The sequence below is a fragment of the Copadichromis virginalis genome, linkage group LG9 (genome assembly GCF_057382275.1).
Source record: "Copadichromis virginalis isolate Kocher_CV1m ecotype Utaka linkage group LG9, C_Virginalis_male_GT1.1, whole genome shotgun sequence".
Lineage (NCBI taxonomy): Eukaryota > Metazoa > Chordata > Actinopteri > Cichliformes > Cichlidae > Copadichromis > Copadichromis virginalis.
This window is the reverse complement of record NC_140626.1, coordinates 12958109-12970882: the sequence shown is the minus strand read 5'-3', so window position 1 is coordinate 12970882 and position 12774 is coordinate 12958109. Positions and strand designations below refer to the sequence as shown.

At 38.2% G+C, this 12774-nt stretch overlaps 1 pseudogene across 1 annotated transcript; it reads right to left on the bottom strand.

The window, feature by feature from the left end:
* Positions 1-4097: 4097 nt before the first annotated feature.
* On the bottom strand, positions 4098-11838 carry LOC146701515 (uncharacterized; annotated as a pseudogene). The gene is made up of 3 exons (XR_014922307.1): positions 11823-11838; positions 5035-5687; positions 4098-4718 (listed from the first exon to the last, which is right to left on the bottom strand). The product of XR_014922307.1 is annotated as an uncharacterized LOC146701515 (transcript).
* Positions 11839-12774: the final 936 nt, after the last annotated feature.

Below are 12774 nucleotides of genomic sequence, written 5' to 3'. Positions count from 1 at the left end.
GGGACAAGGCTGTCTTGCAATTGTTGAGGTAACTAGTGTGCGCCCTATTTTTCCAGGATAACTCTTCATTTGTAGGTTTTAGTAGACATTTTTATGGGACAAAGGCTTGTATTCCAACATTTGAGAGATTGTAGAAATGAGCAGTGATGCCCTTCTGCCATCTTTCCAGAACTATAAGTGATCTGGAAGCTGTTAGGCTTACTTACAGCAGTAGCACTTTCTGCTTTAAAATTACAATTCAGTGTTAATTTTACATAATATCACATGTAAATTTAGATTTTAAGTGTAATTTAACATAAATTTCCTGAATATTTACTGGACTTTCAGTTTGAATTAAGTGTGCTCCCTGTAGGATTTTGGGTTTCAATTTTTATATATTTTATTCCTTACTAGTTAAATTTACCCTTCATTTTAATTTTCATATTTATTTCCTATCCTATTCATAGTCTTTTTTTCTTTAGGTCATGAGCAGTTGTCTAAGCATTTCACTGCATATTGTACTGCGTACGACTGTGTATGTGACAAATAAAATTTGAATTTGATCTTCTTCCTTATCATCCCAGCAGGTCTCTGAGGTTATGTGACCAGGGCCTATGGGCAGAAATCTGTGCCATCAGAAACTGAATTTGAATAAGTTAAATTTGAATTTGAATTCCTCAGATTGAATCTGAATTGTAACTTGAATAAATGCTTTTGAAAACTGAATTTGAATTAGTCTAATTTGAAATTGAATTTATGGTTTGAAAATGATCATCACTAAATTGAAATTGCATTTTATATTTTGAAAATGAATTGATTTGCTTTGAAACTGCATTTTATCCTTTAAAAATTCAGCTCTCGAATAATTTCAGTTTCGTTTCTCACCATTCAGTTTCAGTTCTACAATTCAATTTCAGTTCCAAAATTCAGTTTTTTGGAACTTACATCCGGTTCCGGTTCAAGCGCAGATTAATAGAACAACGTTTTACTAGCGGACCGAAAGTGTTACTGACGGGAATCTACAGCATCTTGAGCTGAATTAAGACTTCAGAAGTCATTCGTCATGTCGAATGACCAGCGGATAAACTCTCAGGTTGGTAATAAATGTATTACATGTATAAGAACAAGCGTCATGTTAACAAATGATAGCCGTAAGGTAACTTTTATGCTTATTGTAGCTGTTAGCTAAAAACGCTAATTTAGCGTAGTTTTCCCTGAATTCAGCTTTGACAACAAATATGATCGACTGTTTCTAGTAGAATTCCAAAGTTGTCAACTTGTACCCTCTCAGAGCTCTGTATGCTTGCAGAGACCCCTACAGTAGGGAAACATGCAAAACGGTGTCCAAACCTTTGTATTTTAGCTTTATGTCTTGCACAGCATCCCAAAGAGTGTCAAAAGGACCCCCTGATGATCCTCTACCTAATCACATGAGCCAAGGTGTGAAAACGGGTGTGGGTCACAATCAGCCGAGGTTTTGGGTGATTAGGTAGAGGATGTACATGTCAGTTCCCTGAATTGTTTGTTGTGGAAAATTTAACAATAACCTTCAACACACCCAGTGAGCTTGATTTGAAGTGGGTTTAATAAACACATTGCAATGTGGAGAGAGCATCCCAGTGAAACATCAGGACCACCTCTGAATTGTGGCCACCGTCCTTACATCTTATATACAGAGACACAGACAAAGAACATTCCACAAACTCTTACATGTTGGCCCCTCTCACGGGGGGGCTATACCTCCTCCTCACAGAGAGAATTATGACCTTGTTTTCTGCTTAGCCTTCACCTAAGAATTTACATCCCTGATAAGCAGAAGGAGTCTCACTATCTGTTTAATGTCTCCCATTACATTGGCCTCACTGTGTTAACTTTCCACATGCATGTAAACTAGTGACAGGAGTGCTCTTACTATGGTACAGTGAGAAAGTGATATTACATAACTAATGTGATATGATAGAGCTGGGCGATAGAACGATAACGATATGTATCGCGATATAACTTTTTCTCGATAGAAAAATTAAACTATCGCGATAGACCTCGCCGCTCTTGTCCTCTTAAAAAAAAAACAAAAAAAACAAAAAACAAACAGCCAATCCAAATTAAGTAGCGCAGAGCCGAACCAATCACAGCCGCAGCGTCACGTCACGTAACTTGTTACGTACAGCACAAGTGCCAAGCCGCACATGTGTATTTGTTTGGGAAGCAGCCAGCGGGTAATGGAGGAAATGAGTGTGCCGACTAGAAAAATCAACCGAGCGTGACCGAAGAGAAAACCGATGATGGTTCCAATGCCGGAGAGATTGTCGAACGGAAGAGCCAAAGAAGTTCCGTAGTGTGAAGGTATTTCGGCTATTTCAAGTCTGACAAAAAACAGAGTAGCGTGCACTGTAAACTGTGCCGAAAGCAAGTCTGGAAATACAATAAACTGGTGCATGCACTACGTCCACACGTACCCGGGTATTTTTGAAAACGCAGATTTTTCTATGCGTCTGCACCTTTCGTCCACACGTAAACGGCGTTTTTGGTCACTGAAAACGAAGATTTTTAAAAACTCAGTTTTTGCATTTACGCGTTGGACTAGAAAAACGGAGAAAACGCAGCGTGAAAGGTGTGCACATTTTTTGACGTCACACTGTGCGCCACGTTATTGTGAATTTCTACAATACTGTTACTGTTAATTCTACTCTCTGCAGTGTTTAAATGCTTACATATACACACAGTTACTGTCCCTCCACACATACGACTCGGTTCTGCTTCTATGACCCAGCTTTGTTTACTTTTTCCCACCGAGGCTTCTAGACTTCTGATTGGCCAATATTTCTGCACGGTTAGGAATCTAGCGCCACCTGCTGCTTTGGCATGTTCATAGCAGCGTTTTCCTTCATTTCTGCCTTTATGTGTGGACGGGATTATTTTTTAAAACGAAAACGGAAAATCTCAGTTTTCAAAAATACCCGTGTACGTGTGGACGTAGCCTCAGTCTCTGACTGGAAGCGCTAATTCGTCATTCGGCTTTTGTCAGACTAAAGTAACTGTTAAAACTGTTTGAAAAGCTAAGCTATACAACAAGGAGAGATTGAGAATTTCCTTTTAGTTCTCAGTTTATTTGATATTGACAAAAGTTAGTCAGTTTTGTCTGTTCTTCTGTAAAACAAACTAAGATTTATTTTTAGAATTAATATTTTGTTTCTAAGTGGAATTGACAATTTAGTCTGTTTCGTTTGTTCTATTTTGAAACTTAAACGCTTTAGCGGCTGCCTTTTGTGTAGTTTGCAATATTTGCCTTTATTTATCTGAAAACGTCTCATGTTCCTTAAGTACATCTACCCTGTTGAACTTATTATGGGAAATAAATATTTAAATCAAAACAAGCTGCTGATTATTTCACATTTTACTTGTGAGCAACGGCACATTTAAATCTTACAAATTAGTTATTTGGCTTATATCGTGATAGATATCGTTATCGCCTGAAATGAAAAAAACATATCGTGATATGAAAAAAATCTTATATCGCCCAGCTCTAATATGTCATAAAAAGTCCACAACACTGTCATTGCATTCAGCAGTTGCCTCATTCTTCTGACAGTGACTGCTGGTGTCACTCCTAAAACTTCCCCATCTTCCTAAACAACCAAATGCCACATGTTGCCATATAGTTTTTTATTGATTGACGTGGTTCACTTTAACACAAATAGGGAAGGGGTGTTCTTTTTATTTATTCATTTCTTTGCCTGCAAGCGGAGAGTGTTTGCTAGTGCCTTCCTTAGAACATGCCGCTTATACCCTTTCTTCGTGCTCTAAATACAATGCTGTTTTATTTCTTTTTTTTGTTTTAAATTGCGTGTATTTTTTTTAAAACATAAATCTGGTTTTACATGGCCTGTCAACACAATTTAAAAACTGGTACATAGTTTGAAGTCCACACTTTCGACTCCAGTTGAAATGGAGACTCTGGGTTACTGCATCTTCTTGCTTTTAAATTGGTCATGTGATTTTGACATGCCGGTGACCCCTGAGGGTTAAAATGTTACTAGAGGAACATTTTTGTTCACAGCTGTCTCATCAGATTTTTACATCTGAACTCTGTGGAGCCCGATCTCAAGGATTTTAAGTTTGACCCTCAAACTAGAAAAGGATCTTTCTGTCTCTTCAGAGTTACTGTGATCCTGTGATGGGAGTGATTTCAGCCCTGAGTGATCACGTTGATGTTTGCACAGAGCAGATAATGAATTGAATGTTTTGGCACATTGGTAACAGTGAAACAGTTTATTAGTAACGTGGGATCGTTTGTGTTCGGAGTATGAACTGAGATTCCTGAAGCTCTTGTCACACTGGTCACAGCTGTAGTTTCCTTCCATGTGTGTACGTTCATGAATGTTACGATTACCTGAATGTGTGAAGCTTTTGTCACAGTGTCTGCACTTGTATGGTTTCTCTCCTGTGTGGACACGTTTGTGTTTTTTAAGCTGACCTGCAGTAATGAAAGATGACCCACACTGATCACAGACGTGCTTTTTAACCCCACTGTGAATCAGTTCATGTTCTTTTAAGTGATGTGATGTAGGGAAGCTTCTCCCACATTCTTTGCAGTTTTTCAGTTCTTCTCCAGTGTGTCTACGTTGATGTCTTTTTAGGGCGCATCGTTGACTGAAAGTTTTTCCACAAAAGCCACAATGAAACCCTTTCCCACATTGATGACAGGGTTGAGAACTAGATCCATCTGTGTCGCTCTGCTTCTAAACAAAGACACAAAGACAGTGTAAGTCAGTCCTTCAACATTTTTATCCTGAACGTCGCCTGAAATCTCTGCAGACACCTAGTTACATTTTACTGTATCAGTTAACACACTCAGTTTACTGGGCTGCAATAACTACAATACTACCACCATAATACTACAGTAATACTAAAATCATAACTGAAATGAAAATCTGAATAATCACTCAGAGCTGCTTTTCCATGCAGTAGAATTGCTAACATGCTAACACAGTTTAATGAGCAGAGTTGTTCCAAACAGTCAGGCTAAAATGACAAGATAACAATATAAATACATACCTCACAGTAACTGCACTTGTAGAGTCTCTTTCTGGTGTGGATCTGTTGGTGTCGTCTCAGGTCATGTGGAGATTTAAAAGTCTTCTCACACAGGTCACATTTATAAGGTCTCTCCTCAGTGTGGGTAAACATGTGTTGTTGTAACTTTGTATGTGTTATAAACGGTTTGCCACACTGTTCACAGCTGTACACATCATGTCCGGTGTGAATGCGTACGTGTCTATTTCGATTCCGTATCTGGCTGAAAGTTTTGCCACAGATGTCACAGCTGTATGCCTTAATTCCAGAGTGGGTAACTAGATGCTTCTGTAAGCTGCTACTGTGAGTAAAAGCTCTGCCACACTGATCACAGCTGTGTGCTTTAACTCCACTGTGGATGAGTTGGTGTTGTTTTAGGGAACGCTTCCAGGAAAAAGACTTTCCACACAAGTCACAGCTGAACGGTCTCTCTCCAGTGTGGATGACCTGATGCTGTTTTAGTGTAGACTTCCTAGCAAACTCCTTCCCACACTTGTCACAGGTGTGTTTTTTCTCTCTCTTTCTTCTGTGAGGTTTGTCGGCCTCCTGAGAGCGCTGACTTCTCGCTCCATGTTGGTCCTGCAGTGACAGAGATACAAACAGAGGCAGTGAGTGAAATGCAGTCGTGGAACAAACTCAACCTTCAAACTCCCTCCATTAACACTAGTTTTAAACCTGAAGGTGGAGTGTGGCACCAAACACCTTAAAGGTCTCTTATCCCCACCTGCTGGTAGTTCTAACACATTACATCCAACCTGGTGTTAAAAATAATTCATGACTGTTCAAACCAATGACTGTAGAAAACGTTGTCTCTATCGCTCACTAGTGTCTGGCTAGATCATAAGCCCCGCCTCCTCTATGTTAGCAGACGGGAGTGGGGTCAGACAAAAAATAAAGAAATCTGCTCAGATAACTTTTCAATCATTAACTATAGATTAAAATAGTAAAGCCCAATATTTATGCATGAAACCAGCTACAGCTGTTTGGTAGCTTACGTTAAAATAAAGTTTGTTTCAAATATTCTGGTTAAAAGAAACAGTCTGGATGATTCTTAATAAGCTATTGTTCACAGTTACATGGACATTACTCTGTACAGCTTACATGCTCTGAGAGAAATAATTTGAAGCTTTAATATTTCTTGTCCAATACCCAGGCAACCGCTGAAACACCAGTTATAATGCCTGCGTATGTTGGTGACCACAATGCAGCTGCAGACTGAACAAGGACTGAAACCTGCTCCATCTCATTTTTATCAATTTACATAGCACCTACAACTCAAAGGTAAACATATTTCAAAATCTGTTAGTATATAAGGCTTTGTCCTTATCTAATAAACAGCTCATATGTCAGCTGTCAGCAGAGCTGTAGAAAGGAAAATATGTAAGAGAAGAACTTCAGATCCCGAGTGTGTGAGGACAGAGAGGATCAGCTTTATTTCAGATTTGAGGGATAAACTTTATTTTTCAGTTTGTGATGGTTCTGTTGTCTTTGTGATTCCAGGAGCTGCCCTCAGATTCAGACCTCAGCACCACCCAGTGACAGCAGACAGATCATCCAACATGTTCACATGTTAACTGCAAAATTAATTGATGAAAACAGTACAAAAGTTAAAGTACCACATGATGTGCTGTCAGTGAAAGCTGCAGCTCTTTTATTGATACAAGTAGTGCTGTCAATAGATTAAAAATAATAACCTCATAAATAATCTAATAAATCGCTCAATTTTCTGTATTTAATTGCAATCATTGATCAATATGCCAGAATGCAATTACACTTTTTGAACTTTATAGTTAAGCATGTAACAGACATTCATGCAATATAATGAAATAAATAAAGAATATTTGCGTCAATCTTTTAACACAGGTTCTCTCCTGTGAAATACAACTTTTAAAAAGTCTATTTACTAATATGTAAGTATACATTAATATATAATATATATGAGTGCTGTCAAACAATTAAAATATTTAATCATATTCATCACAGGGTTACTGTGGATTCATTTATTCTTTATGTTTCCTTTTATATATTTCCATAAATTTCTAATTTCTTCAATGATAATAAACTCAATGTAACAGTTACTATTTTGGATTAATGAAGTAAAATATCTGTTTGTAACCTGAGGGTTTTTACTTTTACTCCTTACATTTAAAAAACAGATGAGTTACTTTTGATCTGAGGAATTTAAGGAGAGTTATTTCATCACTGCAGGCATCAAACATCAAACCAATATGAACCTAAACAGTAAGACATGAAAGACAATCCTGATCGTGTACTAATCACCAGGGTTTGAAACATAAAAAGAGATGAAAGAGGCAAAACTGTGAGTCATAGTCAGGAGTTAAAGTGAGACGTTGTTCTTCTTTCTTTTTTGCACAGCACCTGAACAAACAGGTAATTTCAAATGCAGCGTTTCTATCAACAAACATCAGCAAACACACAAACTGTTTGTGTGCAGTTTGTCTCACAGTGTGTTGCTGGCTAAAGGTCCAGCTGCTGCACATCACAGGGAGAGAAAAGAAAGAGAGCTAACTTCACTCAGATGGAGAAAGATAAGACACACAGGACAGGAGAGGAAGAAGAGAGGTTAGATTTAAAGGGAAGGACTGCTCAGTGGGATTTGATCAACTGGAGATTAAAGCTTACATGTAAGTCCTCATGTGTTGAAATCAGACATTGGGTCTGTACATGTGACATTGTGTTTTTTCAGGTTGTGAAAGATGCTGCAAAACAATCTGAGGCAGATTAACTGTGTTATTTAAAGACTGCATGAAGATCCTCTGCAGGTTAGTGCAGGATAAACAGGTTCGTTTGTATGGAACGCCAGGACTGCCATAATGAATTAATTAAATACACCATTAAATAATTAATTAAAATTGGAATTAATTAATTAAATAAATAGTTATGACACATGTAATTAATTAATTATTGACACATTTAATTAATTATTTAATGATATATTTATTTATTTCATTTTGGCAGTCCTGGCGCCTGGCTCTCATCATGAAATAATTTTATCTGTCAGCCTCACCCATCAAACTCAGGGGGCGGGGTTAACGCTGCCCATGCAGCTTCTCTAACATTTGATTGGTTGCCGTGCAAAGTAAGTCAAAACAGGTCGATCCTAGATTGTGATGGACCGCGTTGAAGAACAGGAGGAGCCCAGGAATTATTAGAAAAATATAGTTTCCATTTATTTAACCCCCAAAAATTATATTTACAAGACTAATAAATGTTGAGCTCATAAAAGAGGTCAAAGAAACAAAACTGAACTCATGCAACGACTGCAACCTTAACAAACCAAATGACTGCCCAAACGTACATAATTGACCTAAACATGAAATGACATACAAGGGTATATATAATGGCTGATCAGACAATTGTGACACATGAGGGGTAACAAACAAAACACAATCATAAATCACAAACGATGCAGTACAATCTAGTTTGTTAATAAACTAAACACTAAAGAAGAAAATCAAAAACCCCATTAAACCCTAAACTCAAATATTTAATTAAATACAAATACTTTGTTTTTAAAGTAAAGAAAACGCACATTCCCCCCTTCAGCAGGAAGTGGTGGTGTGGTCCAATTATCTTCCTTTGTATTTAATGGTTTCAAACCCTGGCTACCATCTTTTGTCCGGCAACTCCCAGGGATGATGGCAGGTAAGAAATAAAAAGACAAAGGTTAGTCAGAAAGCAAAGAAATGAAGTAGTATGAATACATAAGTAAACTAAATGTGCGCGCTTACAAATAGAACAAATGTATCCAAACCAATCAATGAAGTTATTGGAAACTAAAATGTATTACTATGTTCAAATGAAGAATGAAAATACAAAAGTTACCGACTTTAGAGTGTGGGCATGGGTTTGGCCATCACATAGATAATCGATTGCTTGTGTAGACTTGGGGCAGCCAGGTATCCCAGAATGCAGATCAAATCACAGGCAGCAATGGTGGTGGTGTAGTTTTAAAATACCCCGTTTTTCTGTCACCAGCTACACGTTTAACAGTGTTTTAGCCGCGAATGTCGCGCCGTATGTCTGGTCAGGTTGTCAACATAGAACATGTTTGCAAAAGTGCTCAGATGTTTTCAGAGATTTCACTAGCTCTGCTAACAGTTAGCATGCAGAGTGCACCCAGGGGGTTACGTTAACCGGTTTGTTTACATATTCCACTCTCCGTGTTCCACATGTTGCATTCGCAGATTCTCATTTTCACCGAACGATCGTCTCTTTCCGCCTGGTCTTGTGTCTCTGTGCTTCTGTAACATAAAGAACGAGCTGACATTTTTCTCACGAAACCAGCGATCAGCTCAACAGACCCTCAGTTTACCTGCATGCATCCTCCTCCTCATCTGTCAGCTGTTTAACACCTGCTGCTAATTCAAGAAACACGCCTAGTTACCTGGTGATAGTCACAGTTTAACTGGGCAGCCGGTGCTCGATATAACGCAATGTCAGCGCATTTTTCTGCACAAGATAAGTAAATATAGTGTTTTCCCCGAGCGCAGAGCTGCTGGAGCTTGTTTCCTTACAGAGCACTTTATAGGCGAACAGCTTCATCAGCGGCTGATGTCCAATCACCGGCACACAGCTTTCAAACCTCAGCTGAGTTTTAGCTCTCAGTGGTTAAACGCTGGACTTCATTCACTCAGGTTCTGTCTGTCGGGTCACGTTTACTTCGCTGTTTTATTTACAACTGAGCAAATCGGTTTGGCTGAGGTTAAAGTTACGTTTCATAACTGCATAGTTTCACAGACGTTTAATGGTTCACTGGCACATGTGTTAGACTGAACTATCATCTAAATATCATCTGTTTTTTAATAGTTATTCAACTGTATTCTAAGCACCAGCTGTCTGTTAGAATGTGATTTTTTTTTCTCTCTCTGTTGGCAGAGGTATAAAAATGCGCAGGAAAATCTGACGTGCATGGCGAACTTCACCGACGATATTTAGGGAGGAATAAACACACAAACATAAATGAACCATTTGCCTGTCTCCATAATTGAGAGCATTTTCTCTTCTTATGTCAACACTCTCTCTCTTTTTTTTTTTCTTTTTTTTTGCTTTTTCGGTCATGTTATGTTTACCTGTCAAAGGCTTGTTACAAACTATGAAACACATTGTGCAGACTTCTGGATGTTAGAAGAAAACTAATACTGCTCATGAATGAGACTAAAGGCAGGAAGGTGTCCTTTAAAACTAAACATGTTAATAGGACCTCCCTGTTTATATCATAGTTTATGATATAGCACGTGTATTTCAGTAATAGCCTGCTGAGGCCACTATACGTGCTGGCCTCATATCAAATGTGAAGGCAGACTGAGTCTATGTTTGACGTTTGTTTATATCTAATCTTCCTTTTCAAACATTTAAACAGCAGCGAGTCTGCAGCTGAGGGAATACAAACTCAAATTGTCGGAACAGGTTTGCTCGTTTCTTGGATTCATTTGGTGATTTATTAAATGTATAACTGTTATTCTAATCTGCTGCTGAGTCTCTTACACTTTTCTTTATGCTGTATATTTTCACGTCTCTGGAATAGTTGGCAGTTAGATAGTCAGCTGGGAAACTTTGTGTTAACTCATGGAGCTGAGGATATCGTGGATATGCTGACCTCGCTGCGTGGTGTACAGAGCGAGGTCAGCATGATTAATATTCACAATAAAAATATTAGCCGAACATCATGAAGTCTGTATGTGTTTCATAGTGTCGAACAACCTTTGTACAGTTAAAGCCAGCAGTTACTACATGACGGAAACACCAACGTTATCTCTTTTATGTGTTTATACACAGGTCACGCTGATTACTGAACAAAAACCCAAAGATCAGATGTTAAACAGATTTATTTGCTCTCTCTCCTCCTTAAACATGTTTTTAATGTTAGTTATAATTCAGAATTGGCGACTGAAACACGTAGGACACATAAGAACATCAGGAAATAAAACACCGATAAATATAAACTCAGTAAAAGAAGTCAGCGGGGGTTACTACAGTTGTGTACCGGGGCCTGCGCTTTGTCGGTGGGATTGCTTGCGAGGCGAGCGGGTCTATCCCACGCTTTGCCGTGAGACTGGGCAGACATCTCCGAAATCATCGAAGCACTTTTGCAAAGAGGCTGTATCTTGACAAACCGACCAGACACATGAAGATTAAACCACTACATTCTCGGCTAAAAAAAAATATTAAAACGGTATTTGGTGACACACAAACAGGGTTTTTCAAAGTTCAGTTCTGTTAGCTTCCACATGCCGGTTGTTGTGTGCTAGAAACAATGGCCACCAGGCCAAAGCAATGGTTTTGACTCGATCAGCGTTAACCCCGCCCCCTGAGTTTGATGGGTGAGGCTGACAGATAAAATTATTTCATGATGAGAGCCAGGCGTCAGGACTGCCAAAATGAAATAAATAAATATATCATTAAATAATTAATTAAATGTGTCAATAATTAATTAAATGTGTCAATAATTAATTAAAATGTGAAATACATAAATAATTAATTACATGTGTCATAACTATTTATTTAATTAATTAATTCCAATTTTAATTAATTATTGCCACATTTAATTAATTATTTAATGGTGTGTTTAATTAATTCATTATGGCAGTCCTGGCGTTCCATACATTTGCTGAACTGTGATGGATTTAAAGTAAAGAACAGTGTGTGACTGGTGCACAGTGACTGTGGTGCTCATGTCACAGTTAGATTACATCAAGTGTAGCAGAGATTCATTTAAACTGAAGCTCATGATGCTGACATTCATTCACCGAGTTCCACCTTCATACCAACAGTATAGTGTCTAATATAAAGACAGTGTACTGTCAGTGTAGAGGATGGAAATCAGCCAGGACAGCTCATGAAACATCTGCTGACATCTGGTTGAATTCAGTTGTGTACATCCACAGAGAGCAGCAGGTCAGCTGATCACAGCCTGTACTTTAAGAAAATCTACTGGAGCTCTCAACAGAAATTATTGTGAGCTGTGATTCTTTTCCCCACGCTGAGCCACTACAGCTGATTTTAGGGTTCCCACCTGCTCAATCCCACTTTAACCTCTTCCCTGCTCATGTTCCTGTTTAGAGGCAAAGTCACCCTCTACAGTGTAGGCAACAGAAAATACACATATGTTTTATTTTCCTTCATTTTCTACTTAACTGATTCAAACAGAGAACCTTTATTAAAAATAAATTGTTTGTACTTCATTTACTAATCTTATTTTATTATTACATTAATAAAGCACAAGGTTCAGTTAACTTTGGATAAAAACATGTGGTTAAAATGTTTTTCAAGGAGCTACTTTTACTTTCTTACTCTGATTACATTTCAGAGCCCGTACTTTTTCCCCTGTTACTTGAGAAAAGAAGGCTCAGTGAGCCTGGTTCTGCTGGAGGTTCCTTCCTGTTAAAAGGGAGTTTTTCCTTCCCACTGTCGCCAAAGTGCTTGCTCATAGGAGGTCATATGATTGTTGGATTCCCCCCCCCCCCCCCCCTGTATGTATTATTGTAGGGTCTGCCTACAATATAAACCACGTTCAGGCAACTATTGTTGTGATTTGGCACTGTATAAATAACATTGTATTGAGAATTGAATTGATAATAATACTACTAATATTAAAGAAGGATAATTGATTGTGATTTCTTTGTGTTTGTAAACATAATTTAAAAATACACAATAATATACAACACAGTGATATAACAGGTTGGGAGGATGAGAGTTTTA